Raw genomic sequence first — 20407 nt, 5'->3', positions numbered from 1 at the left:
GCTGTTCCAGTTGGCCTGGATGGTGGAGCTGAAGCCCAGGGCTGAGAGGCCTCCACTCAGAATCCAGACAGTGTGGCCAACACCCAGATTCTGGAGGACAGGGCCATTGCCTAAATGGTCTCAGAGAATAGAGGATTGTTTTTAAGCCTTGAGAACTAATGTGTTCTGCTGACTTGCTTGGTGCCTCTTATCTCTTCTTTACCTCCAGTTTCTCCCATTTGTAATGGAAATGTCTATCTCATACCTGTTCCACCATTCCATTGTACTTTGGAAGCAGAAAACGTATTCTACATTTCAGAGATGAAGAGGAATTTTGGGAATTTGGAGTTGGAGGTTTAAGACTTCCAGGGTGATGTGATGTGATGAATGTGTTTTACATTTGGCAAGGACTTGAATTAGGGAGAGAGGGCAAAGGGTGGAATGTTATAGATTTAATTGTGCCCCCCCAAAAAGTGTGTCAACTTGACTAGGCCATGATTCCCAGTATTGTGTGGTTGTCCATCATTTTGTGAAATGATGTGATTATCTTATGCGTTGTAATCCTAATCTCTATGATGTTAATGAGGCAGGTTTAGAGGCAGTTATGTTAATAAGGCAGGACTCAATCTACAGGATTAGTTTGTATTTTGAGTCAACCTCTTGTTGAGAAAGAAGCAAGCAGAGAGGAGAGGGAACTCATGCCACCAACAAAGAAGCATTGGGAGCAGAGCTCATCCTTTGGATGCTGTGTCTCCCTGCGATGAGAAGCTTCTAGACCAGGGAAAGATTGATGACAAGGACCTTCCTCCCAGAACCGACAGAGAGAGAAAGCATTCCCCTGGAGCTGGCACCCTGAATTCAGACTTCCAGCCTCTAGACTGTGAAAGAATGAAGTTTTGTTTGTTAAAGCCATCCCCTTGTGGTATATCTGTTACAGCAGCACTAGATAATTAAGATAGGAAACAAGCAAACCCTGTTGCTGTCAAGTCGATTCCGACTCATAGTGACCCTATAGGACAGGGTAGAACTGCCCCATAGGGTTTCCAAGGAGCCCTTTTGGATTCGAACGTGCCAACCTTTATGGTTAGCAGGTGTAGTTCTTAACCACTAAACCACCAGAGTTTCCAGCTAAGAGAATGGGGAATAAGAATAGTTGTATAAATTGCTAGTATTTCCAAAAGAGACACCTGTTAAGGAGTCAGTAGAAACTATAGTCTACCATTGTTCTACACTTTGCCTTCTGTGGAAGTCATGTGTTTGGGGAATGTATCAAAATCAGTTCCATTCTCTCACCCCCCAAAGCCTTTGCATACTACCACTCAGATTAGAAAAGGCTTAGCAATATGAAGACAAAATTTAAAAGACGAGCTCATATTTCTAACCTTAGGAAAAACTGAAGTATCCTCATTTTAATTCCCTCAAGAAACATAACAAGGAATAGAGATCAATCACAAGCTCAGCTTCCGATTGGACACACATGGAGATCTCTGACTTACTAGAAATTTTTTATGCATTACTTAAACATTGTTTTTACTATTCCACTTTAATTTATAGAACTTTTGAGTGTATCTCTTACTGGTCTGACAAAGACTGGGGGAACGCCAGAGACTATGGCCCCTGGACGCCCTGCTAACTCAGAACTACCAAAACCACTTCGGAAGCCCACATTTCAAAGATTAGGCGGGCCTATAAAACAAACAATAACACACGTGAGGATCGTGCTTCTTAGTTCAATCAAATATACAGACCAAATGGGCAACTCCTGCCCAAAAGCAAGACCAAAAGGCAGGAAGGGACAGGAACGGGGGGAATGGACACAGGGAACCCGGGGTGTAAAGGGGAAGAATGTTGTCACATTGTGGGGATTGCCATCAATGTCACAAAACAATGTGTATAAATTTTTGAACGAGAAACTAACTTGAGCTATAAACTCTCACCTAAAGTACAATAAAATTTTTAAAAAAATAAAAATAAAAAAGAAGAAGCGCCTGTAGTAAATGTCGGGATGAGTTTCTCTAAGTGGAAGCCGAATCTCAACAGACATCTAAAAGAAATAATTCGGGTAAAACGAGGATTACGCCGGGAAGGGGACCTGAACCCTCGACCTTAAGGTTAAATGTGCTACCGACTGAGCTACCCAGGCTCCCTCATGCTAATGCTACTAGTGCCTGAGGTAGAGTTTATATAGGCCAACTGGTTTTACCTTTCATATTGTGTTTCCCAAATAACCAAAAAAAAAAAAAAAAAAGTAAACCTTTGCTACCTGGTAGATGCCGCACCTTGCGAGTTTATAGCACAGAGTGGAAATAACCCGTAGAGTTTCCAAAGAGCAGCCGGTGGGTTCAAACAGCTGCCCTTTTGTTTACCAGCCAAATTCTTAACCATCACGCCAACAGCCCTTCACGTCCCAAGTGGCTTTCTTTTAATTCTTCTCCTTTCAGAGACCTTCCTGTTTCAAAGATATAATCGCTAGGAGAATTTCGCTTCCTTCTGTCTCGTGTTCTATCTCTTTAGAGTTTCAGAAACAAAGCTGAGGCGCCTAGACAAAGCACTGCCGGGTTTCAGACCACATTGCTAGACCCAGAAAGCTTCATTTTTGCCAATGGTTGTGATTTGATTCCTTTGTTTCTTATTTCTCCCCGTATCTATTTTTCTCAAAGCAACACTCATGCTACTCCTCTTCGTATCCCTCTGCATTGTCTTGTATCTCTTTCTGCAGCTTTGGAAGGCAGAGGAGTAGAGTTGAAGGAGGGAAAATCTGAAGACCGACGAGAACGTTCCATAATAGTGGAGAAGCAAAGGTGCCTGGGTATAATCTGCATCTCTATGCTTGCTTAAGTTCATGATGCAACTTCTCTACTGTCTGTGGGCCGCTCCTTTTCATTTTCTTTCTCCTCTTCCCCCTCTTCTTCCTTCGTCTCTTCCTTTTTCTCTTCCTCCTTCACGTCTTCACTGTTTGCTGCTCACCTTCAAAGGAAAAGGATAATTATCTCGATGAATTAGTGCACATTAAGACATTCCATCCAGAGTATGATCTAAGATAGTTCGTGAGTTTTGACCTAAGCCTGGAGAAAATACTATACAGGGGATCCGGGAACAAATGGGGAAGTTCGGGGGTGAAAGAAACACTAACTTCTCTGGGGAGCAAAGACATCCTGGGACAAGGGTAAAAACTATTGTTTACTTCTTCCAAATCACTCGGCACCTCCAAGAAACCAAGACTATGTGAAACCTAAGAGAATTTGTAATTGCTTTGCTTTAGGAATCTGGATTTCTTCTCTCTCCTACCCTACCACTGTACAAGACATAGTTGAGGGTGGATCACACAAAATCTCCTTGGGTTGTTTTGTGATCAATCCGCAGGGAAACTAGGGAAGGACTTTTAGGCAAAATACCTGGGGGTTAGTTGGCATTTCAATGAGACGAGCGTCCCTCCAAACTTTTTCCTGGCCCTCTTCTTTCCGTTTGAAAGCCAAAACCGTCACCGTCAAGTCAATTTTGACTAATTCTGACTCACAGCGACCATATAAGACGGAGTAGAACTGCCCCATAGAGCTTCCAAGGAGGGCCTGGAGGACTCAAACTGCCGACTGTTTGGTTCGCAGCTGTAACTCTTAACCACTACGCCACCAGGGCTTCCTTGGTTTGAGGTGGCCTGGAAGTCTCCAAACTGCACTTCAGATATCGGGACCACGCTCCCAGGGAGGTTTGGGACCCACTACCTCGTTTCACCTCCGTATCGGGTGATTCTTCTATTTCTTGGTAGACGATCAAGTTGTTCAAACCTATATTATGAATAGATTATAATAAAATATTTTCCTGGCTTTAAAAGTAGGCATTTCTGATAAGAGGGGCCTTTGTTTGAGCTTCCAGATCTTTCTCCCCGGAGTAAGGGCCATCTTATCTTTGAGGCGGAAAAGGTCGGAACATAACAACTTCTGGAGCTCCTTCCCTTCATGCTGTCGTGGGCACCCCTTCATTGCAGCGTTCAGTTCTTAGCTCATATTTCTCCACCCATACGAGTCATCACTATCTGTGACTTAGACCAAAGCGCCCTCGAAGAAATAGGTCCCACTTGTCACAATCTCACAGTTTATAAATTCTAAGTAATTGTTTCAGAGGTTTCAGGTGATATTTGACTCATTTCTTGAATGTTGTTTAAGTTTCCTCCAATTACAAAATTAAAACTTTGAAAACAGAAAGCTAATGCTCCCTTTCAGTACTTTCACTTATATACTTGTATAGCAAGAGAAGTGGAGTGGCCACGTGGCCTAATGGATAAGGCGTCTGATTCCGGATTAGAAGATTGAGGGTTCGAGTCCCTCCGTGGTCGCTTACCTCTTGTTGCACAACAAGTAGGAATTTTCCGAAATGATTTTCAGGGCCTGGTTCCTGAGGTGTTGCTGGAGGGGAGAAGTGATGTAAGCTACGATTCTTTTTATTCTTTTTTCACAAATCAATAATTAGCGTTAAAGAGGTTTTGGAAACCTAAAATGGGCCAAGTCGCAAAAAGACACGAGAGAAAACCACACACCCACTAATGATTATCATCCTGTCCTCTTAAGTTTATGACTTCTTTGTAATGAGTTCTCAAGGTTTCAGTGGGTGTTTATTTCTTTTCTTCAAGATATTAGTGAATCTTACTCTAATTGCAAACAATTTTGAATCACAAGTTCTCACTATGTTCCTTTCTCGTTACTTTGTATAAGATGCCTTATCTTATCCATCAATTCCAGGCCCTTCATGGTTACTCCCTTCCTCCCCCTCCTCCTGTCTCTTCTTATTCCAAATTACAGGAATGATAAGAGCTATCTGATATAACTTCTGGAAGCTGACCCAGGATGTGAGGGTTATGGTTCTTCTGCCAGAGATCCTACATGGATGCTAGAACTTCATTAAGCCAATAACAACTAAATTCCTAAAATCAGTCTTAGACTAAGAAGGGTTGTGAGCAGAACTAGGTAATTGATGATAATCTTATTGATTTCGTTACTGTCTAATTACATTTATGATTTTGTCATACGATGGATACAGGGCCTGACACAGAGGGAAATCCTACATGTGGTGTGTGTGTGTGTGTGTGTGTGTGTGTGTGTGTGAAAGAGAGAGAAGCATGGCATGGAATTATAAGGAAAGAACTCAAGATTTGCAAACGTACAATCTTGTTTGTGTCTTAACCCTCATCCATTAATAAATCAGTGAAACAGGGCAAATTGTATATCCTCTCCATACCTGTAAAGCAAGACCAATAATGATTATATTAAAAAGCTTTCATAAAAATCAAAGGAGATCATGTATGCAAATGAAGTCTGTACAACGCAGAGCATAATATATAACTCTACCTTCAAAACAGTTCTCCATACCTGCACTTCTGAGAATCCTTCCAAAACTCATTGCCTTACATTCTTCGCAGGAACTACAAGGATTATACATACAATTTAAATGTTTTGAATTTGCTGAATAGAACACAGAGACCATATGTATTTTTTTCCTACTAAGTTCAATCTTTAATACCTCATAAAATCCTATATTTTATGAACTCTTACCACAGTCCCTCCTTTGAGGATATGTTCAAACAGTGCTTTGTACAGCAGATTGGACCTTCTCACAAATAATATATAAAATACGCTTTTGAGACTTTCAAGTACAACCTGATTTAACAAGAATGTATCCCTGCATCCCTCCATATCAGGAACTTACAAGGGTATATTTGGAATCCAGATTTCTCTAGCTACAATATAAACCAATGACTTTCAGTTACCCCAAATCTACCCTAATTGTGCTTCTCCAGACCGGGAGCCAAATTAATCCCTACTCTATCATTCTGCCCATACTCAAGTGACTGACTGCATATCTTTGTGTCTGACATCTGTCTGATGCTCTCCTTCAAGGAGACTTTCACTTCCCTTTACTTTTCTCACATTCAATTGCTATGATGAGCTGCCTTCTGGGTCAGCTGGGAGGCAAGTTCTGTTAGAAAAATAGAGTCATCCCAAGTTATAAGGAGACTTCATGGGATTCCTGTGAACATGGAGAAGATTCTTACTGGGGCAGAAGTTGGCAAAGAAGAGATACAAGTCATTTCACCTGGGAGCTGCTGCTTATTAGATCTCTTAGAAATTCCAGGAAGATAATGGTAATCAGTATGAACTACAGAGTCCAAGATCACTCTAAAAGCAAAGTTTTTCCCTTGGTTTTCAACGAATACCTTTAAGGAGCTCCAGATCTTCAAATTACAACAGACTCTCTTCAGGGCTCACTCTACCTCTGTGCAGAGACTCACTCCTCTACAGCCACATGCTTTATAAAAACCTCCGGGTAAGAAATCTTTGTAACATTCTAGTCTCAGGAATCACCATGCTTATTAAACATTAATATGAATTTGCTCCTTAAGTTCGTAAGTATCCTAAATAAATGAAGTCCCAAATCAAACTCCTTCTCCCCCCTTTCAAACCCTATCCAACGCCCCCAAAGAAAAAGAAAACTACCTAACAACAAGTGGTAAAGCCCACTCCTCCTTTTCCAGAGACCTGGGAATCTTCCTAAAAACATTCCACCTTCTATCCTGCTCTCCAAATTTCCAAATCTAAATTGCATCATCGACCTTGAACTCTCTACCCTGTGCCTTCCTTTTCAACCCTTACACCCTTATTCTGCTCATTCGACAGTAGGACAGAGAATAATGTTGCTGGGCACATTGAATGAGCAGCTCTCAAATAATGTTGCCAGTCTAACTTTCCACTTCAGACTCCCCTGGAGAGAAGAGAGTATTTCAGTAGTAAAATGCACTGTAAATATTCCCAGAGCTGCTCCAGGAGAAAGCTGGACTCAGTAGCCTTTTGTGTATGAATTATAAGTATGGGAAAACTGGAAGTATCTACACCAGAACAGGGTTGTGAATCCTAGACCTTCAAACTAGGGACCTGGTGTACTGAGTTGTCCAGGAGTTTGATGGGTTCGGTAAGGGTCTATTCAAACTCGAAAGACTCGGCCGCTGCTTAACCTTTCTTTCTCATTCTTTCCCTTGAATATGAAGCCCAAAGACGCTAAAAACCAGTTGCTGCAAATACGAGATATTCTTGCCCAAAGCCGTCGAGGGATTTTGCTTCTAAATTCAACGCCGTTGTGCTAGCAGGAGGGATCTGGCCAACGCGGCCTCCCTGTGGCTTCTCCCAAAGCCTCCTCTACCAACAACTGCTACTCTACACACACTCAACCACACGCCCCCTTTCAAAATGCTCCGCGATGGAAAGAGCAGCGAGACGCTCTCAGACATGAAATTTTGGACGAAGCGAATCCTATCGTTTTGTGGGACATACGCTTTGAAAGCACTTACTTTAGCTTCTCCCTTCCCCAGGGCCTGCAGAAAGCACAGTAAAGAAGGGAACTTGGTCACTTTCGACCTGCGCGCTGGTCCCTATCCTACCTGTCCTTAGAGATCCATTTCCAAACCCTATTGCTCTTCTCTCTGCCATTGACTCCTCTGCTGCTTCTTCTCCCCTGCACTCAGCTTCCTCAGGTCCCCTGCCATAAAACCCGCCACTCTCTCCTATTCACCCCCTCCCTTGCGCCCCCTCCTCCTCTCATTTTAGTTCCCAGACAGGTGTCTTCCTAACACAGTAGTAACTTAAACAATAGATTCCGGGCACCCATCCCTTCCATCCAAAAAGATTTGGATTTTCTCCATCATATCTGGATTAACAGTCTCACCACATATGTGCTTAACCTTGGGAAGCGTCTACTTTTTGCGCCTCCAAGTAAAAAAACCGTTTGCCATCGAGTCGATTCCGACTCATAGCGACCTTATAGATTTGCAGACTTCTGCAGGCTTAGGGAAAATTTATGAAGAGTGAATTTGTTTTGAAGGCTGTGCCTAGCCCATAAACTGCTTCTCCTTTGCTTTCCTCATTAAGAAAATAATTTGATCTAAAAGAGACATTTTAACGACAGGGACGTCCACCTTTCTCCGCTCCCTTCTGACCTCCGCCTCTTCAAAACCAGCGCTACCGCATCGCGGAGACAAAGCTATCGCCACGTTTCCAAATCCAGGTGCTGGACGCAGCCATTTGCAGGAGCGTGACTGTTTGAGACATGTACTTGTCGCTCTTCGATCCTGTCAAATACTGTGAATTAATTAGCCCCTAGTCTTGTCTCCCCACCTGGATCTTGACTCCCTCGCAGCACTCACGGAACGCGTCTTTGTATTCGCCTGCATTATCTTTTGTGTCTTTCTGCAAGCTTCATAGGCAGACAAGACTTTTCAAGAAGAAAATCAGAAAACCTACAAGAATGTTCAATCCTGGGACTCTCCCTCGTGGTGGACTGCAACTGACTGACACTGAGGCAGTTGGCTGAAAGCAGTCCTTGAAGAAGCCAATGACTGCTGGGAGACCCCAGAGTCATTTGGTCTGGAATGTGGTTTGTTTGTTTTTTGTTTTTTTGTTTTTTTTCCTTCTCTTGGCAGACTGCGAGGCAGGATCCGATTCAGGAACAGAAGAATTGCATGTAATGAATTTTGACCCGTCGAAGCTTAAGATTTAAACCACCTGCAGACAATGGTGTAAGTCTGTATTATGTAATAGTCTTGAGGATAGCACGTACCAAGGGGGTGTAGCTCAGTGGTAGAGCGCATGCTTAGCATGCATGAGGCCCTGGGTTCAATCCCCAGCACTTCCATGTGTCCATGTGGTTTTTTCCTTCCCCACTCACAACAGAATATTGACAAGTTTGTTTCGACTTTTCCCACTTTTCTCTTTGTGAATATCTTGTGTTTTTCCTACTCACACAGAGGGTAAATAGCTTCATACTTACTCACTTGGACCACGGTCCTTGACAATCCTTGGGCCTTCCAACGTGACTGCCTAAGCACAATACAGTCAGGAACGAACTGGAGTAAAACAAAGTGCTCACTCACGATCTGCTCACAGCACTCTGCTGCAATTTTTCATTGTTATTGAGAAGTAGCGACGAAAAGGACAGACTGCATTCTCTCTCCTCTCAGCATATCAGCTACACTTCATTTTAAAATTTCGGTACTGGTCACCCTAGATTTTTGCAATATACATCTACAACTAATCCAAGTCCACTTCTGAATAACATTATGTCACTTCACGAGCAGAACAGATACTAATGAGTATTCTGGACCCTTGCCTCCCATCACTTGTAGCATTGTTGTCATACATTTTGTTTAGCCTTAAGCTATAATCAACCAACATATAATTGCTGTTATTACCTGAGTCTGGTGGCCTAGTGGTTAAGAGCTCGGCTGCCAACCAAGAATTCACCAGTCGCTCCTTGGAAACCCTACGGTGCCGTTTTACTCTGTCCTGTTAGATGGTATGAGTCGGAATGGACTGGATGGCAATGAGTTTAGTTTTTTTTTAAATTACTATTATCATTATAAATAAATTGTTATCTGTTGTCAGTTAAAAACAAGAAAAACAAAAGATGCAAAACGTCCGTTGACATTTCATGGAAGACCTCAGGAATGTGTAAATAAAGGAGAGAATGATAAAAACATGTATGTGCACAACTTGACTGGCGTTGAAAACATCAGTAAAAATTGTAGCGAGAGATTATATAGATATTAATGTAACCTTTTTTACACACTCCTCTGTTGCAGGCCAGACTCCACGGGACTGCCTTGTTTTTCTTGGTCTCGCAAGTTTTCTGCCTTTGACAGAGTGCGGTGTTATCATTTTCTATGGTTCCTTGTAGTGGAAAATATTTGAGTTTTCCTTCTATGACAGGTTTCTGCCTTCCACAGGTTCCAGCTTTTGCCGTCCCATACTCCGCTCTATTAGAATCCCAAGCCTTGGGATGTAACGATTCTATAATCAATGGGATCATGGTAATTTCAGAAAAGAGACACAACTACCCAAAGCCAGGATTGAAACACAGAGCTGTAGACACTGAGACCAACGCTATCGCAACGAAGCTATTTCAACTGCCTGAAAGTACCTGTTTTAGCCATTCTTTCAAAATGTTACTTTTTATTTGCAAGGCCCTTGTGTTTGTAAATACCTAATCTTAACATATCAATATTCTCCACCCACTCACCAAAATTATATGTTCTCCTTTACTGTCCATGTCTGACAATAAATTTCAATTTTCTGAGACAGTGGATGGGTTGGTAGTGCAGGAGGGGGGCGACAAAGGGGAGGAACAGGTAAAACAGGAAGAAGCTTTTCTGCTTGGTCACCTCCAGCAGCTCCATTCTCCCGACAATACGTGGCTCGCTCTCTTGCTTTGCTGTACGCTCTGGGGTCTCCTCTGCGTCAGGACACTCCTTGTCCTTCTTTGACGCTCTTCGTCCCGCTTTTGCAGTATCCGAGCCTCCAGCTTTGAGATGGTATAGATAGTCCAGATGGAGTCCTAGATTCCCCTGGCAAGGTCCTGGAGAAAGCTTTTGACACTGCGGGCCATTTCTTCATCGCCCAAACTATCAACTACATGGGGAGAGAGAAGTGCCTCAAAAAATCTCTCATCATGAAGGGCCAGGCAGCTCCGCCAAAGAGCTCGGCTCCGCTCACACGGGGCATTAAAAAAAAATCTACTTCTAGTCATAGCTAACAGCGACCCTACAGTGGAGGGTAAAACCGCCACTTACGGTGGCCAAGGAGCCGCTCTTAACCAATGCAGCACCAGGTCTCCAAATAGTCCGTAGTCGGCAGGATTCGAACCTGCGTGGGGAAACCCCAATGGATTTCTAGTCCATCGCCTTAACCACTCGGCCACGACTACCACTGATTTCCTTACTGCCTTTCCCCAGTCCCCTTCCGGAATCTAACCTGTGCCCCTCGCAGCCATTCCCGCAACTGGTCTGGTGGGGTGCAACAGCTGGACGTCATTAATTATAAAGAAAATGCAAATTAAAAACACACTGAAATAATACTCCACCAAAATGGCTTAACAGAACAGAAAATATCAAGTGTTGCTGATGATCTGGAACAACGGAAACTTTCATATGTTGCTGATGACATTGTCAGCTGGCACATCCACACTTGTACACGATTTAGAAACATGGCCTAAAGCTAGATACATATAACCTATACCCCTGAAACTCCACAGCTGCGTTTAGACCCAAGAAAGAGGAATGAGTATTGCTGTTGGAAGATACGTAACAAAGGTTCGTGACAGCCTTAGTTGTTTTGTATGTACACCAACAGCAAAATGAATCAAAAATTGTGATATACCGTATTGATACAATGAAATATGACAGCAACAAAAAAGAGCTACTGCTACGAGCAACGATATGGACGTATCTAACTAAAAACATATTAAGTGAAAATCTCTTCTCAAATGAGCACATACTGTATGGTTCCATTTATAGTACTTGAAAGTACAGGAAAATGGTGGTAGCCGTCAGAAGATTGGAATTGATTGGGATAGATACAAGAGAGCTTCTTCGAGCTGAAAAAATTCTTTTTCTTAGTCTGGATGTTGGTTATAGGAGATATACATATGTAATAACTCATCAAGCTGAATAATTAAGCTTTATGCATTTTACTCTGTGAACTAAGCCCCAATTTAAACAGAAAGGAGAGAGAAAGATTTCCTTGGATATCTTCTCACCTCCAGTACATCCTGTCCCTTCAGTAGCGCTGTTCAAATTGTGGTCTGCAGATTGGTGCCTTCTGAGAACTGTGTTTTACCTGTCTGTGGGCATTAGAAACTTTTGTATCAATTTAACTGTGCTAGGATATTGGACTCTTCCTATTAAATAAAGTAGAAACAATTTCAGGAATTGGATGAGTGGAATGTGGTGCTGGCCACTTAATCATCAAGCACTAGAACTATGTTGCCGTTTATGATACTGTGAGATTGATTTGATACCTAGCACCCAGAATAATATACAAATCTGAGGAAATATGATTATTTACTTTTATAATTTGTTATTTTAGAATGATATTAATCTTAATCAAGCTTGCTTTCTGTATTTATAATTTACCATTACTAGCTAAAATAAAACAAATCAACAACAACGAAAAACAACCAAACAAACCAGTTGCCTTCGAGTTGATTCTGATGAATGGTGACTCCGTGTGTGTCAGAGTACAATCGCTCTCTGTAGGGTTTCCAATGACTGATTTTTTTCAGATGCAGTTGGTCCAGGCTTTGTTAGCAGCGCTTCTGGGTGGATTCCAACATCCCACGTCTTGGTTATCAGACCAGCGTGTTAATCATTTGCACCAGTAAGGGACTCCATTAAGTAAACAGGGAAGTAAAATTAATATTATTTATTTGTAACTCTAATTTACATGTGGGAAACAAGGTTAAGAAGACTAGCGAAACCAGAAGACAAGTAGTATGTATACGCGCCAGAGAGTTGTGGTGTAAAAACTGGTCTCGGGCGTGACTGAAAAAAATAAAGAGAACGGAAAATAAAGAAGAAACGCTCCGTTCCGCCTCTGCGGTGTAGATGTTATGCTGGGCGTATCAGGGGAGGAAAGAAATTATCAAGTTGATACGGTAAATAAACATCAACTACTTGTGAATCTCAATACAGAGATTAAAATGGGCAAGTACGGGACTAGGAGCGCGCTGAACTACTGTGAAAACGTTACTGGAGTGCACAAGAGGGAAGAGGAAGGAGAGAGAGGAGCATCAGCTGATGGAGAGAGAAAGGTGCGGTGGGGTGAAATGAAGGAAAGAAGGAGAAAAGGGACAGGAAAAGGGCAAGAAAAAGAGAAGCAGGCTTGTGACGGAAGAGGATTCGGTTCGTTTTGCCCAAGACTGCCCTGCCTTTGGGAGCGATTCACTACTTTCCTTCACGGGGTAGAGTTTGAGCACTGTGGAGGGCACATGTGAGACGGAATTTTTGTTTGCAATTCAAACGTCGTTGGTATTGGTGGCTTCAGCGGGAGCTGCAGGGATTTCACGATTTTCGTGCGTGGATATGGTGGGAGCGGTGTTGAGAGTAGAAGGCGGATGGGCAGTCAGCTTTGAGATTAAACGCCACTGTGACTGAGGCAGTTTACTAGGCTTTGCTTGATATATAGATAATAAAAAAGAAAGTTCTCATTTGTTTGCTGCATGTATTTCTAACTCTTTAATGAAGCCCATCGAAACCCAACTTTTTCCTAAAGAAATTCTATCTGGCTCCTTACTCTTCACATTCTGTCCTTAGCTCAAAAGGAGTCTAAAGAGGGGAAATGTGTCCACAGAAATTCAGAGATTCCATAAATCGGTAATAACTACATACTCAGCCACCTTTTCCTCAGTCCTAGTATAGCCCCAGAGGAAATGTAGGTTAGTCCCTTGCAAGTCAAGTAGATGACCTCAAAATTGGCTTAGGGATGGCCTGTGATAGACTGGTAGGAGGTGGATAATTACAGTTTTTGGAGAGAAGAGAAAAGGGGAAGATGCATTATAAAAGACCTCCAGGTCTTTCGGCTTCTCACCTCATCTACCATAACTGATCCCCCCTTTCCTACGGAGAAACTACCCTTTTCCTCACCTTCAAGCCTTCCTCTATAAGGTCCCTCCTCAAGATTTTCTCCTAGTTTAGGTCAAAACACAAAAATCCTTTTAGTTCATATTCTGGATTGTATGATCAAATCCACATTGATTCATCAAGATTGTTATTATTATTCTCAGGATCAATAATTGAAAATATTTATAAGGAAATGTAGAGTCGTTCCACAAGGATGTGGCAACTATCCTGAAACAATGTAGACCTTACCCTAGGTCTTTGGGTTAATGTGTCTGTGCTCTCCTCTTTTGACCCCCTGAGTGTTTAGGATTTGTGCTCCACTTCTTCTTCTGCAGCCTCTTCAAGAGGTGGAACTCTCCCAACCACCCAGAGACTGAGTTCAGGACAGATGGACAGACGTTGCTATGCACTTCAATGACTTCTGTCTCCTCCATATCCATGTGCGTGAATGAGAGGCAGAGGAGACTTGGCAGCGAGTCTTTGCCTCCTCAGCCTAAACGTGGATTAAACATCTACTTCTCAAAGTTTTAGAACATGCCAGAGGAGAAGAGACAAAGAAATGGCTCTCTTCTTTGGCAGGAATGAATTCCTGTTTGCCTGACATTATTTGAGAGTCCCGGGTTCTCCATCCTAGAGAAGGAACATTGATTTTTTCCCAAGCGCTAGATCAGATTTTTCTTCTTTCAGGTTCTCTAGCCTCTTAACACCCAACTTTCCCCCAAACCCTCGTAAACGGACTGCTTAGTCTTTGGGCGGTGCAGACAGTGTCCTATATACCAGTGCTTGTTGAGAGTGCTCGGAGCAGTGTGTGGATAATAGAAATGACAAGAAATAACTTTAAGTGAGCACCATTGTCCCAATGAGTTAGTTATGAAGAAACACCAAGGCCGAAACAACTCAAGAATGAAGTCAGTTTCTGAGAGTAAGAAGATCTTTGAGCCTGCTATGCAAGGCAAGAACAATGAAACTGCTGGGTATTGAACCGAAGGCTTTGTGCATGCTAAGCACGCATTCTACCACAGAGGTGTAGCCCCGGATAAGCCTGCTTTTTCAGAGGCATCTTCATGACTATTCTCTGAGTTTTTGAGGATTAAGTCAAGATAAAAATCACTTTATGCTCAATTCCACTGTTTCCAAACTCCCTACACTGCACTCTCTTGGACACAGACACACCTAGAGAAGGATACTTCAGTGCTAGAAAAAGAAAGGTATTGTTCCTGGTCCATGGTCTTCCAGCCGATTTCCCAGAGCCTGCTTCCATCACCTGGGTAAATCCTGGGATACAACATTCTCTTGGAACTTATCTGAATACAACTTTGTATATTCTTTTGACTCTTGGAAACATATTAATGTTTTACAGAGGCAAATAATTAAATATAACGAACTCAAGTGTTTGTGAAAATGCTTTAAAATTAAATACAAATAGAAACAAATCAATTGAAAGAATAACTTATCCAAATTGGAGGAAAAAAAGAACAGATTCAAGTAAATGTTTTCCATAGTGCTTTGTCCTCATTGTAAGACAAGAAGAATGGAAAGCAAATATTAAACTCTAAGTAACTATTTTTTTCTAAATAATGCTATCAGTGTAGCAATTCTGATATTAGTTCGTGTAAATTTTAAGCTTCAGAAAATAAGTACACGTACTGAGGCTGTTGGAAACCAGCGCTGTCACTGTGGGAGACAGAAGGAAAACACAAAATTGGAACGAGGGAAGGTAAGAAATTCACTGTTGGTGCTGGATGGGTATTCTTCCGTTGTGGTCAAATCGATTCCAACTCATGGATGGAGACCCCAAGTGTTACAGGATAGAACTGCTCCGTAAGGTTCTTTGGCTGTAATCTGTACGGAGCTGCCCTGGTTGGTAAACGCTGAACGGCTAACCAAAAGGTTGGCGGTTCGAACGAACGCGGCTATGCGGGATAAAAAAGGCAGTCTACGGGGAAAGATGGCAGCTGTGAGTCGGCATCGACTCCACCGCAATGGTTTTGGGTTTTTGGTTTCATCTTTACAGATGACCAGGGGCACAACTGCACTTGACTGCTAACCTGAAGATGCTTCATTTAAGATTCCAGCCCACACGTGGGGTCACCACATGGGGTCAGCCTGAGTCAGAATCGCCTGGATAGCAACCAACAACAATTTTTAAGCAAGCGGATTGCCAGGCCTTTTCTTCCACCGTGCAGCTGGCTAAATTCCAACCGCCAACCTTTCGGTTACCATTAGGTTAGCGAGCGCAACCATTTGCCCACGTGAGGACCTTCCTCATATAGTGTAGTGACTCTTTTTCAACAGGATTTTTAAACATTTCTTGTGATTAAAAACATCCCATGCCCCCACCGTTCCTACACACGTGATGCGTAATATCAGAACAGAAAAGAATCATAAGTGCAACAGCATTATCATATTGGAATTCCTTGCTCCATCAGTTCCTAGATTTCCTCACTAAATTTCAGTTCCTTATGGTTAAAATTTTAAATAAAATATGCAAAGTGTCAGTTAACACTTCTTGGAAGACCTCAGAACCAAACCAAAACAAACCCACTGCCGTCCAGTCGATTCCGACTCATAGCGACCCACTAGGACAGGGTGCAGGTGCCCTATGCAGTTTCCAAGGCTGTAAGTCTTCACCGAAGCTGACCGCCACGGATTTGTCTCCCTGAGCAGCCGACGGGTTGGAACCACCGACCTTTTGGTACTAGTGGAAAGCTTAAAGACTGCACCAACAAAGTTCCTTGTTTGTTTGTTTTGCTTTTTTCAATAGTTCTGCGATGGATAGCTGTAGTATTCAGTTCTATTAGAATCCAAAGCCTGGGAATGCAAATGTTTTTTAAGAAAGTAATTATGCAAAATTAGCATAAGTTTCCGAAACCCGGGACCGAACCAGTGACCTTTAATATCTTCACGCTAACGCTTGCCCAACTAAGCTCTTTCGGCAACCTGTAAATATTCGCTTTAGTCGTTCGTTCAAAAGTAGTATTATGGCTGTTGTGTTTTCAAATATTTAGTCTTAATTTACCCTACATTATGCGCTCACTCGGGTAAAATTAGAAAGTCTCCACTGCCATCCGTGTTTAAAAACGGGATCCAATTTTCCGAGACCGTGGATGGGTTGGTAAAGGACGAGGAGGGCGCCAAACGGCAGCAATAGGTAAAACAGGGCGATGCTTTTCAGCTTGGTAACCTCTGGCTCTTTCTCGCTCCAAACACTGCTCGGAAAACTAAGGGAATTTCAAATGAAATGATCGCGTCTGCTCTTTTTCTCTTCAGTCCTTCTTTTTCTGTCCTGCTCTTCAACGACACTGGACAAGAGAACAGAGGACTGGGGAGCAGGTTAATGTGGTGGCGGGCTTCTTGCTTCTAATTGAGGAAATCCTGGGCAAGCCAGTTCTGTTTTCTGTTTCCTTCCTTTTTCCTTGTCTTCCTTGGGCTGACACAGGCGCCCTGGGTGGTGAGGAGCCACAGGGAGAGTAAACGGGGAAACATTTCAAAGCAATCCGTCGGACAGTGTTTAATAACTATGAGCACACAAAACGTGTTTTTAAAAGGAGGAAAGTACGGAACTGTTGGGAATTGTAAAATGCAGGCGAATGTGTATGGTTTCGAACCCTCTCAAGGAAAGGACACTCTCCTATTGAGCCACACCTCTCTCAGGGCAGAAACGTCTTGAAGCTCCTCCTTGAAATATTAGCCATATTTCTAAGGGGTTTTGGCAGATCCAATAGTTGACCAGAGAGAAAATCCACTGTTTGAAATCTCGCTATTTCTAAACGTCTAAACTATAGCAGGAAATATGTAAAGAGATTGCAGACCCAAGAAACACTTTCTGCTCCTAGGACTTTCCACCCCACTATACCCCTCCAAGGTTTCCACCTTAGTAAACTGCCTTGTCCATTTTTTTCCTGCAACGACCGGGACAGATGTATGATGGAACTTTCTCTTGTTTTTTCAACTTTTTTCTCTATCCACGTTTTCCTTTTTTCTCTTCTTACAAAGTTTTTTAAGCCCCCTTCTCCTTAAGTAGAGAGGATTAACAACGGTCTAGGAGAAGATATTTCAATACTTACATTTGACAAAGGACTCTTATGTGGAATATACGAAGAACTCCTATGAGAACACCAAGAAAAAAGACTGAACCTCAAGGAGAAAGAGTAAAGACTTCACTAAAGAATATATTTAAATGCAAATTAATAAACACAATGAAATAATACTACCTTTCACCAAAATTGCTTTAGTTAAAATAACTGATGATATCAAGTGTCTCTGAGGATTTGGAACTGAAACTTTCATACATTACTGATGAGGCTGTCCACTGGTATGCCCACATTGGTACACTATTTGGAAATATTGCCTCAAGCAAAATATACATACAATCTACAACCTAGAAACTGCACAGCTGCAATTAGACCCTAGGTAAATGCATGCTTATTGCCCTTGAAAGACATGTACAAGAATGTTCATAGCGGCATTAGCTATTTCAAATGTATAACAACAGTGAAATGAATGAAAAAAGCCTGATGTCCAGAATTCATACGATGGAATACGACAGAGCAATAAGAAATACTGCTACTAGAGACAGTATGGATTCACCTAATGAAAAACAAAGTAAGTGAAAGAATCCATACTCAAACGAGCAGCACATACTATATAATTTCATTTATTCTATTTCAAAGCACAGAAAAAACTAATCTAAGCTAGTAGAGCTCCGAAGATTGGAATTAATTGGGATGAGTTACAAGGGAGCTCCTGGGAGGTGAAAATTTCTTTATCTTGGTCTGGATGTTGGTTCCATGGTGTATACATATGTATTAGTCATCAAACTAATACTTTTAAGTTTTAGGCATTTCACTCTATGTGAATCTAGCCTCAGTTTAAACAGAAAACAAGGGAAAGATTTCCTTGGATATTTTCTTACCTCCCAAAAAAAGCCAAATCCATTGCCATCAAGTGAATTCTGACTCAGAGTGACCCTATGAGACAGAGTAGAACTGCCCCATAGGATTTTCAGGGAGCAGCTGGTAGATTTGAACAGCCCGCCTTTCAGATAGCAGCTGGTCTGTTAACCACTCACCGTCAGGGCTCCACCTCCAGTACATCGTATGTCCTCGTTGTTGTTGTTGTTCTTTGGTGCTGTCAGGTTGATTTTGACTCATGGCGATCCCGTTAGTGCTGTTCCAATCGTGGTCTGCAGACTGGTGCCTGTCTAGGAACTGTTTTTTACCTGACTGTGAGCATTAGAAACTTTTGTATCAATTTGACATGCCAGTACATTGGACTTCTCTTACTAAGTAAGGTAGAAACAAATTTGTACGTAAATTGGAACGGTTAGGTATGGTTCATATCTAATGTCAGTTAGTCCAATGTTTCTCTTTGTATAGAATACAGTATGTAGTGTACTTTCCTATGTGTAAAAAAATTAAACATTTCCAGATACACTAAAACGTCTTTAACATAATAATACAGTAGTAATAATAATATTTTGATGCAAATCCAGAAGTAGTACCTGTTTGTTATTATGAACCATTGTATGTACCTGAAATTTTTAATATAATAGGCTTTACAGGGGATGGTTAGTAACTGCAGGTTGTATGTAAGTTGGACCTTGGTAACCTGGGGCTGCTCGTAGTTAGAAAATTATCCCCCAACTATGTCTAGACCTCACCTTGCTCGTTTTGAGTGAGACAGTGTTGAACAAGGTCACACCGCCTGTATTCATCCCTCAGCTTCTCTCCTTAATAGCGAAGGGAACTTTGATAAGCTGCTTTAGCTCACTGGGCCTCAATATCCAATATGTGAAATGGCAATAGTAATCAACCTATGTAATAGAGTTGAAGGGAGGACTTAATGAGTAACTATACATAAAATACTTTAGAAAGATATCTGGCACATAAATCAGCAATCATTAACGTTCACGATTGTCATGGATTGAATTGTGTCCCTCTCAAATATGTGTATCAATTTGGCTAGGCCATGATTTCCAGTATTGTGTGATTGTCCACCATTTTGTCATCTGATGTGATTTTTCTACGAGTTGCAAATCCTACCTCTATAATGTTAATGAGGTGGGATAGGCAGCAGTTATGTTAACAAGGTAGGACTCAATCTACAAGATTGGATTATGTCTTGAGCCAATCTCTTTTGAGATATAAAAGAGAGAAGTAAGCAGAGAGACAGGGGGACCTCAAACCACCAAGAAAGCAGCGCCAGGAGCAGCGCGCGTCCTTTGGACCCGGCATTCTTGTGCTGAGAAGCTTCTAGTCCAGGGGAAGACTGATGACAAGGACCTTCCTCCAGAATGACAGAGAAAGCCTTGTCCTGGAGCTGATGCCCTGAATTTGGACTTCTAGCCTACTAGACTGTGAGAGAATAAACTTCTGTTTGTTAAAGCCATCCACTTGTGGTATTTCTGTTACAGCAGCACTAGACGACTAAGACAACTATCATTGTTGTTTTTAATCATTGTTGTTGTTGTTGTTAGTTGCCAAGAAGTCAATTCCAACTCCATGTGTTACAGAGTAGAACTGCATCATAGGGTTTTCTTGACTGTAATCTTTATGAAAGCAGATCATCAGGCCTTCCGAAATTGCTGGGTGAGTTGGAACCTCCAACCTTTGGCCTAGTAGTCCAGCACAAACCTAATTCACCACCTAGGGTCCACATTTTTATCCTTATCCTCTTTATTTTATTATTGAACAATTGTTTTGTGCCAAGTACTTAATCCTTTCAACAACACTATTATCCAAAATCTACAGATAAAAGTCCCAAGCATTAAAATAAAATACATGATTTATACTAGCAAGTAAAAAAAATCTGTTCTTTTTCCTAAATTAAGAGCTGCTATATACGACATTCGCATTTCAGTTGTAAAATTACAAACCTAAAATATCTTCCACTCATCTAATCGTTTTACAATAGTGCATGATCTTAGTACCCCTACCAACTTCTTTTATTTGTCCACTTTCTTTTTACAGCCACTGCAATGGTTTATCTCTG

The 20407-nt window shown here is 41.8% G+C and overlaps 3 non-coding genes across 3 annotated transcripts; 2 read left to right on the top strand and 1 right to left on the bottom strand.

Annotated features, from left to right (window-relative positions):
- The first annotated feature begins 4239 nt into the window (after positions 1 to 4239).
- Positions 4240 to 4312, top strand: TRNAR-CCG (transfer RNA arginine (anticodon CCG)). The gene has a single exon. It is a non-coding gene; the product is annotated as a tRNA-Arg (tRNA).
- A 4271-nt stretch (positions 4313 to 8583) lies between these two features.
- On the top strand, positions 8584 to 8655 carry TRNAA-AGC (transfer RNA alanine (anticodon AGC)). The gene has a single exon. It is a non-coding gene; the product is annotated as a tRNA-Ala (tRNA).
- Positions 8656 to 10640: 1985 nt separating this feature from the next.
- TRNAS-AGA (transfer RNA serine (anticodon AGA)) lies at positions 10641 to 10722 on the bottom strand. The gene has a single exon. It is a non-coding gene; the product is annotated as a tRNA-Ser (tRNA).
- Between the last annotated feature and the right edge of the window lie 9685 nt (positions 10723 to 20407).

The sequence above is a fragment of the Trichechus manatus genome, unplaced genomic scaffold, assembly GCF_000243295.1.
Source record: "Trichechus manatus latirostris isolate Lorelei unplaced genomic scaffold, TriManLat1.0 scaffold00487, whole genome shotgun sequence".
In the NCBI taxonomy this organism is placed as follows: Eukaryota; Metazoa; Chordata; class Mammalia; order Sirenia; family Trichechidae; genus Trichechus; species Trichechus manatus.
The sequence above is the reverse complement of the archived record's forward strand: the minus strand, read 5'-3'. Positions and strand labels throughout refer to the sequence as shown.